This window comes from Prionailurus viverrinus, chromosome D4 (assembly GCF_022837055.1).
Source record: "Prionailurus viverrinus isolate Anna chromosome D4, UM_Priviv_1.0, whole genome shotgun sequence".
Classification (NCBI taxonomy): Eukaryota; Metazoa; Chordata; class Mammalia; order Carnivora; family Felidae; genus Prionailurus; species Prionailurus viverrinus.
In genome coordinates this window covers 64,179,654-64,193,162 of record NC_062573.1, presented here as the reverse complement: position 1 = coordinate 64,193,162, position 13,509 = coordinate 64,179,654, and the positions used below count along the sequence as shown (strand labels likewise).

At 40.7% G+C, this 13,509-nt stretch overlaps 1 long non-coding RNA gene across 1 annotated transcript in view; it reads right to left on the bottom strand.

Moving 5' to 3' along the window:
• LOC125149825 (uncharacterized) overlaps window positions 1-13,509 on the bottom strand; it is a 59,406-nt gene that overhangs the window by 23,923 nt on the left and 21,974 nt on the right. The window lies entirely within an intron of this gene.

The window sequence follows — 13,509 nt, the reverse complement described above, 5'->3', positions numbered from 1 at the left end:
ATGCAACAGAAACCCTGTACATCTTCTTTTTAAAGCATTCTGAGTGCCTTTGGTTCTACTGTATTTTGTATAGAATCCCTGGAAATAAGGAATACACCATACTAGAGGAGGAAGATTTATACCAGGCCTCAGATGGCCTTAAAGAATAAGCTCTTCAGTCACTTGACTCCAGAACTAAGGCGTAACTCACTCATTCTCTCTTTCATTAATTCATATTTTTAAGAAATATTTATTGAGTACTTGATTCCAGAAAGTCTTCTAGAAATATATTCATAACTCACTTAGACCCCACAATCAGGGGAAGTCTCTGAATTTTAAATGATAAAGAAGAACCAGCCATGAAAGGGGTAGCAGAGAGAGTATCCCAGGCAGAGAGAGAAATCAATGCAAAGGCTGCGGAAGCCTGACCAGGCATGTGGCCTGTGTGAGGGGTATGAGGAAGGGTGGTGTGCTGGAGGGTCATGAGTCTGGATGGCAGAGCCTGAGACTGAAGAGGAAGGAAGGGAGCAGGCCCCAGGGCTTTGTGAGGATACTCACTACCACATCTCCAGACTCCAAATAATGAGAAAAAGTACATTATAATGGAAGGTTCAAAGTCTTGTTGGAATCGATCTTCATGTGTTAACCTTGGATCATAATTCAGCAGGTGGAAATGACAGGGCAAGCACATCCACTGATATGAAGGTGCCTTGGGGATGCAGTTAAGCCACAGCAAAGCTGGCTAGGATTCACCTCCTCTGCCATCCTCTTTTTGTTACCCAGTATATGGCATTTGCATTTCTTCTTATGGTTTTGATAGGGAAGGGTCTAAAAGGCCGTGTTTTACCAACACATTCTCCTGAGGCTCTCCTTTAGGACAGGAAAGTCACATTTCAAGAAGGGACACAACAGACCAATTGGCCAGAATCAGGCACCCATCTGCATAGGAAGGGCTGGAGACACACTCTTGTTCAGGAATGGAGAAGGGTCCCTGGCACTTCAGCTGCTCACATGGCATCTTTCTTCTACCTGGAGTGCTTTCACCCTTGAACTGGAACTTAGAAATGGTAAAAAGAAAATCACAGGTTCCAAAAGGTGCCACTTAGACCAAGTTCCCAAACTGGACTTAATACCTAATCTAATTGCAGTTTCGACCTCCCCCAGAAATGTAGGGTTAATTGGTCAGTGAGGAATTTTTTGATCAGCTCAGATTAGTCTGCCTCATGCACCCTCTCAACCCCCAAAAGAAGATGAGGTAATCTGCATGGCAAGACCCCTTGCTTTTCACACTAGAAAGTGGTCTCCCCTGAAACAGTCTTTTTCTTTTGCTAAGTAACTTTCTTGCCCAAACCTCCTTCTGTAAAAAACTTTCATTTTGTACACCTCCTTGGAGTTCCCTTCTACTTGCCAGATGGGATATTGCCCTATTCATGAATCATTTAATAAGGCCATTAGATCTTTAAATTTTACTCCATTGATTTGTTATTTAACAGAGAGAACACGAGTATATGTTTTCTGGGCCTTTGGTTTTTCTTGTAAGTTTACTTCCGATACCTCCAAATATATGGTTTGTCTTCTGGATACATAAAAGGGAGGGCTGGTTTCCTTTAGGAACTTGTCTGAATATGGGTAACTGTGTTTCTGGAGAAGTTCCACTGATCATTCCCTGTTTGGACTATGTTCTCCTTTGCTTATTATCTCTTGCTTTACTTATTACCTCTTGCTTTGCTTATTATCTGAAGATATCTGTTGTTTGTTTGTTTGTTTGTTTGTTTGTTTGTTTTCCAGTAAATATAGCCTCTGGGCTCTGCCATGTATTGGAAACTTTTTTCAAATGCAGGATCATTATTATAACCAGTAGTCATTAACTGCTTAAATGAGGCAGTTAGTTACTGAGGTAAATAGTTAAATTTGTAGGTGACAAAAAAGCTAAGCCAAAGAAAGCAGGGAGGGAAAAGAATAAAGGTGGAGATGGTTTATAAGAATATCAAAAGAGAAAACAGTGGGTATTTTGGTTTCTTTCTTTCTTCCCTATGTCATTAGACAGAACGATGAAGAGTTTCTTACACCAAAAGGATTAAGATGTCTGCTGGGGAGGAAAGTGACACCAGGCATAGAGTCAGGAAAAGTAAATCCTAATTAGGGTGACCGTATGTTTTGATTTGCCTGGGAAAGTCCAAGTTTCCACCTGTTCTTCTGGCATAGTTACTACCAATGTTCTCCCTTCACTTTCAAAAGTATCCTTTTGGGATGATAAATTATATGGTGACATCAGCCTTAACTCTGCTTTCTCTACTAAGTGGGTATGATTCTATGGGTAAATCCTTCATCTCTCCAGACTTCAGTTTTTCAAGAGTTTAAATGAGCTTGTCACTAAGGTACTCTTTATCCCAATATCCTGTGGTTCCATTACGGATAAAAGAAGAAAAAGTAGAGTTTGGGGGATTAGAGAAGTTATATGCTTTGAATTAAAGAATATCACTTACTTTTGAGGGGCATGCTTGCCTCCTGGTTTAGTGCTGCCTTTGTCTTATCTAACAGCATTTATTAATGGTGATTGGAAGATTACTCTATGTAAGTGCTACAATACAGATCTTAAAGGTATTATCTTACTTAATCCCAACAAAATTAGTATGGTTTCTATTTTATCTGGACTCATAGTCACTTCAAACCATCTTTAGACCTAATTCTGAGTATAGCATACTGTGTTCTTAACCATCATGCCATATCTAGGATACTTTCATCAAAAACAGCAAGGAAGGTACTTAGTGGATCAGTCAGGATAGGCTAAGGTATGCAGCAACAACAAACACTCCACAGTTTTACTGGCTTTAAACATTTATTTCCCAATTATGTTACATGTTCATTAGGAGTTCTCTGGGGGTGCTGGGGGTGCTCCAGGACTCACCAGGTTGATGGAGCAGCAACCATCTGGATTGTGGTCCCAGTGTATTGATAAAAGAAAAGAGACAGAGTAGCACATTTTACACTGGCTCTTCAAGCTTTATCCAGAAGACACCACATCACTTCTGCTCATATTCCATTGCCTAATTCAAGTCCTATGACTACACCCAACTCCAAGAAGACAGGAAGTAACATTGTACAATGAAACAGGAAGGAGAACAAGAATATTTGGTGAAAAGTGACTACAACACCGAGGTGTTCCCAGAACAAAAGATCTAAAGTCTCTCTTGTAGTTTTTAAATTCTCCCAGTTCCAATTACTTCTAAGTGAAATTTCATAGAACTAGGTGTGCATTTTGATTCTATTTCTTTAATGCTCCATTAAACTCTTTGTTAACTGCAGACTTACTAACTCACCTCTGCTAAAAAAAAACAAAAAAACAAAAAACAAAAACAAAAAAAAACCAGTTTCTTTCTATCCAGAGAAGCAAGTAGAATGATATGGCTATAAACTACTCCTAATCCAATTATGTCCATCCTCCCTCTCCAAAGGTCTTCACTGTATCTACTATACAACTAAGAGATGACACTTCAGTGAAGGAAAAGGTGTGTTTACCTCAGGAAAGAGTGTCTTTATGACACTGATCTGCTCTGATGAATCCACTAATGTGAAATTTCTGACCCAATAGGCAGTGATTGCACAGCTCTGAGACTCCTCTCATTATTCATGAAATATGTGCCGTGTGGTGTCAGTGCTCTCCCTGCAGACTCACTGCCAAGCAATTACTCATTTCCATCACTTAGATTTTTTTATTATTATTATTTTTCAGTGGGTGTCTATATATTCAGCACACTTCAAGAAGCAAAGCACAGTCCCAGAATGAAAATGATGCTTGTCTTGTTTGATTTTAAATAGAAAAGCACTTCCAAGTCCTTAAAAATTGATGTTGTTTTAAACTTTACAACAAGCAAGAGGGGAAACTGGTAGCTGCAGAAATAAATGGAGAGCAATCAGGAGCATTTCCACTGTTATACATATTTGCTACCCAAGAGCTGCTGGAGGGACTATCTTATATATCCTGATTTATTTCTCTCATTCTCCCCAGGAGCCCTTAAGAGGAACAATGAACCAGAAATGGCAATGGAGCTCTGGTTGCGGTCCTCTGCCAGAGGCAGGAGTACTCATGGGCAGTGGCCTGTGGTTAGAAAAGGGACAGGCTCCAGGAACCATGTCCCTTTCTCATCACAATGCTTGCTTATTATGTCCTTGCAGATATAAATAAAGTCTAATGTAAAAGAATGACTATTTTTTGCTGCTCTGTGATATAATCTGTGCAGAGCACTTGTGCCCCTGTGGATATCACAACTGAGGAACATTCCAACCCCAGAAGTGTGCCAGAAGAGTTTTGGAAATGATGAAACTTATTAAACAAAGAGTCCTTAGTCTAGGCTCCAATCCTCCTGTGCGGACAAAATCTTCTCATATACTATGGTCAATTACAGTTATGGCCCCAGCTAATCTACCAGTTCTCATGTGAATTTGTGGTTCCTCATTAAAAAGGCAGAGTCTCTTTCTCAATTTCTTGAATATGAGAGGGTTTTATGACTTCCTTGGCCAGTCTAATGTGCAGAGGTGATGGTGGGCCAATTTTAACCCCTATCTCCAATGTCCCTGCATGTTGTCACCTGACCTCTCTTGCACTCTTGCTATCACCACTGAAATGTGTCCAGGCTAGCCTGCTAAAAGGTGGAACAGCTCTAAGCTGCCCTAATTGTCCCAACCAAGGCCAGACAGAATAACTACCAGCCAGCTAGCAGACCCTCAAGACATGAGCAAGCCCAACCAAGATCAGCTGAGCCACCAAGCCAAAATCTAGCTACCCCCAGACACATAAGTAATGCATGTCTATAAACAAGTCACATAAATAACTGACTCATATCCCATCAGGAAATTATGACTTACTTTTTTTCCCCTCTCCCACACCTCACCCAGATATATTTTATTTACTTTGATTTTTCAATTTTCTTCAGTTTATTTTATTCTACATATTATTATTAAGTACATAACATTGTACTGGACAGCATGGTTAATGCAGAGACTGGTGAACCAGAGAACTTGCTCTTAGGGAACCCTCATTCTAACATAGCAGTTCTCAGAATTTTTTATCTTGACTTACTAAATGTATGGCATTGATATGTGCAAGGCACCCTCAAGAGCAAATTTGGAGTTATGAACAATTCTTTGTGAATTTGCTCCTTCTCTCCCCATGTCTCCTATGCCCAAGAAATGGCACTTGAATGCTAGTGAGTCAAAGCAGCATTAAAAAGTTTGAAACATATCACAGATGTCACCCTGAATTGTTTGTGTGTTATTTTACCTACCATTCATTGTAAATAACTTTCAACACACTTAACTGCTGATTGTTACATCCTGGGTTTTGATGTCCCAGATGAGAACAACTGGCCTACTGAAAGGAGAATGCTGACATCTGGGTATTAATCACAATCCAAAGCAAACTGAAAGCGGGTTCCACAGAAACACAAGCATCAGATTGTGGGGGTACTCAGAAATGAACCACGTGTGCTTCCAACTGAAGCACATAGAGAGGCTTCCCAGGAGATTTGACATCTGATCTAAACCTGGGGTTTTGACAGAGATTGAATCAGTTCATTAGTAACAGAACACTCTTTATCCATCTCCTCCAAACCCAGATGTCCCCCAGTTCTTTTGACTGGGCTCAGTGGAGGTTGAAATTTCAATCAGATCAAAGAAATTGGACATTATTGCCACACTTTACTGAGATGGGTGATGGGAAGGTTACACCTCAGAATGTGGAGCTCTGAGCCCAGCTTCCCTGACTCTGTTGCTATGTCTCCCCCAAAAGGATGTTGGAGGAGTCAGCTTCCCTCACTTGCATTTCCAGACAAAAGGATAAGTCAGGCCAGGTCCACCGGTTCTCTACCATCTGGTTAAGAGCAGATCTGGGATAAACATGGCTTTCTTCTCCCTGGACTAATGTTCTTTTCGCTTTATTGAATGTTTGATGATCTTTAGAAGTCCTTTATAACCTTGGCTTCTGAATCGTTTTCTTTTGAGTCTTGTCTGTCAGTCTAAAGGCAGGATTTATAGATACCATCCCTCCCACTCCTGCTTTTGAGGACCAAATCACAGGAGTCAAAGCTGCTCTTTACAAACAGAGGCCTTGGGGATTCTAGAGGACTCTATTTTAAGAAAAACTATTTCCCTGTTTCCTCCTTCTGTGTCTATCCTAGCAAAGTGTGATCTTTCAGCTTCATTCCACTGCATGGTTTTCCCAAGTGGCTTTCCCATTATGTAATGGCACAGGAATGGGAAACAGTTCCCAATTGGCAGTAGGTGCCACAATGAGAGCAATAAAGTTCTACAAATAGTATTGCATAAAGAATAAGGTTTGGAAAGGTGCATTCTTTTATGTAGTTTGAAAAAACGGAGCTCCATTGGCAGATGGGGAAGGTGTATGGAGCCTTTGCTCCCCTCTAGGAAAATCACAGTGCAGACTTTTAAGGGTTAAGAGCAAAGCTAGGCCATCCTCTGCAGTTACCAATTGTTTTGAGAAAGAACTTCTGGCTCAGCCCTAATAGAGACTGAATGCTTCATGACAGGCTGCAATCTGTAGACTTACAGAATACCTTGTTATCATTTTGACATTCCACAAAGCAGCACTTATGACCAGAGAACTCAAGAATAGTGTGTGGTCTAACACACCAAGCCATAAAGTTGGATAGGCACTTCAGTACTCCACCATCAAGTGGGAATACTATATATGATACTCCCCATGAGCATGTGGCTCAGATTTTCATGGTTCCTACATTTGCTACATTCCCTCCTTTCTTTCACCCCACCTCTAGGGACTTATTCAGAGTTCCCTATGACCAGTTGGCTAAGACAGAAAAACTTCAAGTTTGCTTTAGAGAGGGTTCTGTATAATGTGGCAGCATCTGAAAGTACATGGCTATTTACAACATAGCCTCACTTGGGGATGGCCCAAAGGACATCTGGTGAGAGGATATCCTGCCATCAGGAAGAACTTCCAAGCAATGTACTTGGTTATTCATTTTTGCCTAGAATGAGAGACAGCAACATATGGAATTACATTGATTCAAGGGCAATGACTAATGGTTTCGTTGAATGGTCGGGGACTTGGAGGAATACCACTTAAAAATTGGTAGCAAGGAGGACTGGGGAGAAGTCTGTGGATAGATCTCTTGGAATAGGCAAAATATGAAAAGATTTTTTTTTGTCTCACAAAAGAGAAGCTTAATGATCAGGTGGACAAGATGACCAATTCTGCGGATGTTGGTCAGTCTCTTTTCTGAGCAACACCTGTCTGTCCCCATTAAACTAGTAAATATAGTGGCCATGTCATCAGGTGTGGAGGTTATGCATGGACTCAAAAACATGAACTTCCAGTCAACAAGGCTACAGCCTCTGCCCCAGGTTCACGCCCCATTGCTGGCTGTGCACCCACAGTCTGTAGCTACACAGAGACAACAGGTTTCCATACACATCTCCTTAAGCTCCCCCTATACTGTCCCAATTTGGTGGTTAAGATGTACTGGGCCTCTTGTACTTCTCTTCAAACTCAGACTTCAGAAGCTTGACAGTGGGCATCCAGAGGATATATTAATAATTCTTTCCCTGATCCTCCAACTTCCACTTCCCTAGCAGGGGGCCACATTTGTATTAAGTCTAATTCCCATAATAAATCTATCCCCATAATCTTCATGAGGGCTTTGTTTCCTTGGCTGAACCTTGTATAAACCATCCATTGAGGCCTGTTGAGATTGCTAGTTTTTCAGGACACACCTTGTATTTGCGGTTTGTCCATAGTCTGGAAAGTGATCAGGAGTGAGTAGGCTCCCTATGTGTAGAAAGAAAGAAAAGGAAATACTCCGAATCCAAAATAATGTTAAAGGCTTTCTTTTGGTAGTGAGACTGCATATGATTTATGTTTTCCTTTTTTATAAAGCTATATAGTTTCCGAATTTTTTATAATACACTTGGTCTATTACTTGATTAGTGAAAAAGTAACAAACTATTTTGAATAAAGTCAAGAAATTTAAAGAGCACAGATCATTTGATGACTTACATACATATACTAGGGCATAACATGCAATCCATTTATTGAAGAGTTGAATTAATCAGTTTGCACCCAGTGTCAACCCATAACAAGGTTATAGTTCAAAAAATACCCTGGTTTTCAGTAATTCAACCAGTAAGACTCACTGGGTGTGTTGGTGAGGCTCCTTTGGCTATAAGAAGAGTCTGTCTAAGGCTCTAAGTATGGTGGTTTATTGTAAGAACATGTAAGACATTACAATTGCTAGAATTTGTAGTTGTCCCAAATTTCATGGAGGCACAGAGTACTTGAAGTTTGGGCCTAGTTTGAAGTTCCTCTGACCCTGAAACACCTCTTAGGGACTTGGGGGAAAGTTATGAGTCTTTACAGAAATACCTAACTAATAGATGATTCACCTTCCTCCTGTGGTTTTCTGTGTGTGTGTGTGTGTGTGTGTGTGTGTGTGTGTGTGTGTGATTGCTAACAAAGAAATTTAGATCATTTATGAGAAAAAATTAAAAAATTATCTCATTCTTTGTATATCACAAGTATTTTATCTTACAGGCAATGGGAAGCAATAGTGAAGTTTGAAGCAAGGATGTAAACTATTCAAGTCTGAGGTTGAGATTAATAATGAAACACCCTGGAAACGGTAAAAGGACAAAAGTTGCAGAAACAGAGAAGCCAAGTTAGGTTGCTAGTATAGCAATCTAGCCAAGAAATAATTGTGAACTGACTCAGCAAACCAGCAAGAAAACCAGCAAGAAGGGCTAAAAATTATGTTAGAGAAACTAATGAAAGTATTAGCATAGTTAGTAACCTACTAGTTTAATTTTAAGGAAAAGCCATATTTTTACTGACAAAGAACCAAGAAAGGTTTGCCTTGCATTTAGCCAAATGTATATGAGATTTACAATCCTATGGATTTGTTAATAGTAGAGTCTTCCTATCTGTCTGACAAAGCAAACTGATGATTCATGATCTTATGATTGCTATATCCGAATGGGGGGAAAGTATTGATCACCAAGATTAGATTGTGCTGCAGTTAGAGCCCCTAGATCTCAGTGGCTTAAAACCACACATCATTCACATTACACGTCCATCATGGTTCAGCTGAGGGTCAGCACTGTTCTGGAGCTTGGCTCCAGGATTAGGCTGAAACTGCAGCCACCATCTGCCACCACTGCCTTTCACTGTAGTAGCAGGAAAGAGAAAGTGGCCAGTCATCTAGCAGCCTCGAAAACATCTTTCTGGAGTGGAATGTGAAATTTCATTGGCCAAAGGAAATCATATGGTTCCACCCAATTTCTAGGCACTAGAATAAGTGCAGTCCTTACATGCCCAGTCAGAACCAGAAATCCTTCCATGAACAACGCTACTGTCTACCCCACTGATTATGGTTCATGGCTAGCAGGGATAGCTGCCTTGAATCTCATGAACTACCCAGAGATCAGGAAAAATGTTTTAAAGTAAGACCCCACTTGCAGCAGCAAGTAGTGATGCCATTATTTCCCACAAGCTTAGTTAGGAAGCCCTAAGGTCTTAGCTATTTATAGTCGCAAACACCCAAGACATTTCCTGACAGATTATGGATGTGGAATACAGTAACAGTCTTAGTAGAATTTCCGTTCTGGTTTCTATCTTGTCGGGAATCTTCCCAGTGGTCTACCCAGGGCCTCCCCCGCCACACCCTGGGCTTCTTCTTCACCTTCTGCCCTGCTGCACACAGTGACTGTTAAGCAGCTGTCCTCTCCTACTGCGGGGAGGGCCTTCCATCCACAAGGCATCGTTAGCACAGCAGCATATGCTACTGGAGCACTGGGGAAATGGGCTGGATGGAAAATACAGGGACTTAATTGAATTAGAAGCATACACTCTGGATATTCTGGTCTGTAGTCTTTACAGCCCTCTTTCTGTTTGCCAGAGAAAATCTGTCTACTTTCACATGACCTGCTAGCATTTGGGATTAATTCTTTGCACTTTCTACTAACTCCAGTAGCTGTATCATATTCCTTTGCATCCTCACTTTCTATAAACTAGAGAAAAGATGGTCTTTAGCAATAGTTCAGCAGTCCTGGCTGGAAATAGACAATAGAAGTAGTTCTAGAATGAATGAGGGCCTTAAGGCATCCCACATGCTGGGTTCTACCTTCTTGGTAACTGGCAGCCCTCTAGGCAAGGATTCCCACACTTTTCTGATGATAATAAGCAATCAGGGTGTTGGTTAAAATATAGATTACTCATCCTGTCCTGGGGAAGATATGAATCAGAAGAAGGTCTGGATAGAACCCAGGAATTTGATTTTAAGAAACACTTGAGATGAATTGTATTGTCAAGCAAGTTTGGGAAACACTAGACAGTGTTTGTTCCCTTCCTTTTGCAATGCTTGGATATTTTTCAGCTTCACCAAACAAAGCTGCAAGGCTGGAGAATAATACCATCAAGACTTTCTCAAATAATCTCAAATCAATCTGCTCTTTTCTGCTATAAAATTTTTCAGCCTCTAAGTATATTTAGTGTACCTTCCTATATCTTTATATAGTGTTGGGCTATTGTCTCCAGCTGTTGTGGTATGTATGTTTAGTCTCTCCCTAAAAATATGAATTCCCTAAGGTCAAGGCTAGTGCCTCTACTTTGTCTTCCTCTCTCTCCTCCCATATCCAGTGATTATCTATCTATCATCTATGTCTCTATCATCTATCTACTTATTCATCCATACTTCTATCCAACCATCCACCACCTACCTACCTCTCTCTTCCCATTAAACTGGAAACTCCCTGAGAGCATGGAGCTTGCCTCCTCCACAGCATCTAGAACTGCTCCCAAGATATATTATGGACTCTGAACAAATAAGTCCTGACTTGTGGGTGAAATTAAAAAGAAGGGTTTGAACAAGTCTGAGACATCTCAAAAGTCACAAAGTTGCCTGCTATCTTCACTGTGCTTTATCAGTATGATTATTCCCCTTTCTCTTCACTTATGCTCTCTTTCCAGTCCCTTTCCTTTTCTTCGGTCTAGATTCTCCTAAAGAGTGCTTTTACCTAATCTAATGGAGAAACAGAAGTGCAGAGGTGAATACAAGTAGCATACAGTTTTGACTTTTACTGACCCACAATCTGTTTCTCTTGCTTTTGTTGGCAGAAGTCTGAATCTCCCTCAGCGAACAATCTCAGTCTCTGTGTTAAGGTAAGATTGTCCCAGACTGACCAATCCACATATTCCTTTGTTTCAAGGCTTGTTTCAGGAATGGCTGTGTGATCTCTGGGTCCAATCAGAGTTGGGGATTTTTGCTGGGACTTTGGGAAACACTGGCTCTGGTATGGCTGAGGCTGTCAGCTGGACAATATTAGAATAGCTAGAGTTTCTGGGAGCCCTCACATAGAAAGAGCCCTCACATGAGATTGAAACTAACACAGAGAAGAACAGGACAAAGTGCTGACCAGAGAAGGAGACAGGCACAACATGCCACCTGAGCACAGGCCATGGCAATGTGAACCAGGGGAACAGGCTATGGGACACACTTTCTCTTTCACCTCATGTAAGCACCCCAAACATTAGGCATAGTCCTTAGGGCAGGCTGGGTAAAGAAGAGAGCTTTTGTTGCCCACACAGAGCCAGGCCAACCTCTTGTCATCCTTGATCAATATTCAGGGGTTTTCCTAAATGCCCTTGCATGCTATTTTTTATATATTTTGCATTCAAATTTCCACACTGTCTACAGTAGATTTGTTTCCACTCTAGTCTGTGAGCTGCTCCTTGAGGGCCAGGGCCAGATTTTCCCCATGTTGTACCCGCATACCTAGCAGTGCCTGTGGATGTTCCATGCTAAATACACACTGGTTACACAATGCAGGGGGTACATATAGTAGATTATAGAATTTACTTCTAAGTTTCCTGACCTGAAAATCCAAGGGACATGCACCCACCAGAATTTAGAGCTACTAAGGGAAAGTGCTTCTTGTTTTCTTGACCTTGCTGGGTGGAGATGAGTCAGCTATGAACTCACTGTCAATGGCATCTACTCCTTCTCTGCACAGATGACAGCCTCCAGCCAACCTGTGAGAAGATATGCCACCGAGAAGCAGGGAGCAGCCTCCTGCCCCTGGAAGAGATGCGCCATGACAGAGAACTTCACCTGCTGCTCTGCTCATTGGAGAATGCCCAAGGTGACCTGAATGCCCCACTACACCCTGTGAAAAGCAGGAGGAAAACATTTCAGGGAGGACAAGAGGGTAAGAGAGAGAGCAATTAGAGGTTTTTTGGCTTTGGTTTTGTTTATAGCATCTAGTTCTAAGGAAAGTGAAAGTAGCCATTCCTCTGTAAGTATATGGATTCCACTGGATGGAAATGGAGGCTGAGGCATAAGTGCGTGGCTCTTTTCTTTTTCTTTCTTTTTCTTTCTTTCTTTCATTCATTCTTCCTTCCCTCCTTCCTCTTTCTTTTCTTTCTTTTTTTCTTTCTTTCTTTCTTTCTTTCTTTCTTTCTTTCTTTCTTTCTTTCTTTCTTTCTTTCTTTCTTTCTTTTTCTTTCTCACATAGTAACATTTACCTCCAATCCTTAGAAAGAGTTGGTATAAATAGCTGTTTACATTTGAGAAGCATTTTGAAGAGCCCAATCAAAAGGCCACTTTTCCACAGCTTGGCTATTGGGAATAATGCTGCAAGGAACATGGGAGCACAGATAGCTTGGAAGTACTGATTTTATTTACCTGGATAGATACACAGAGGTGAGAATGCTGGATCACCTGGTGGTTCTATTTTTAATTTTTGAGGAACCTATATACTGTTTTCCATAATGGCTGTACCAATCTACATTCCTACCACCAGTGTACAAGAGTTCCCTTTGTGTCTGATGGACAAATGGATAAAGAAAATGTGATAAGTATATATAATATGTACACATTTATAAATATTTATAGATCTCTATATAGATACATATACACAATGGAATACTATTCAGCGTTAACAAAGGAGATACTGCATTTGCAACTATGTGGATGAACCTGGAAGACATTATGCTAAGTGACATAAACCAGACATCGAAAGAAAAATACTGCATGATCTCACTTGTATTTGGAACCTAAAAAAAGTCTAACTCCTAGAACCAGAGGATAGAATGGTGATTACCAGGAACTGGGGGGTGCGGAAAATGGGAGTTGGTGGTTAAAGGGTACAAAATTTCAGGTGTGTGGGATGAACGAGTCTGGAAACCTAAAGTACAGCATGATGACTATATATAACAAAACTGCATTGAATACTAGAAATTTGCTAAGAGAGTAGATCTCTCTCAGGTGCTTTCACCACACACAAAGAGAAATGGAACTATGGGAGGGGATGGATATGTTAATTAGTTTGACTGCAGTATTCATTTCACTGTGTCAATGTATATCAAAACATCATCTGGTACACCTTAAAAACACATAATTTTCATTAAAAAAAAAAATAAAGGTCACTGTTCCTCAGTAACTAATTCCTATTACTATGGGATTTCAACAAGCTTTTTCTTTCTAAAGGGAGAGGCTGCCTTTA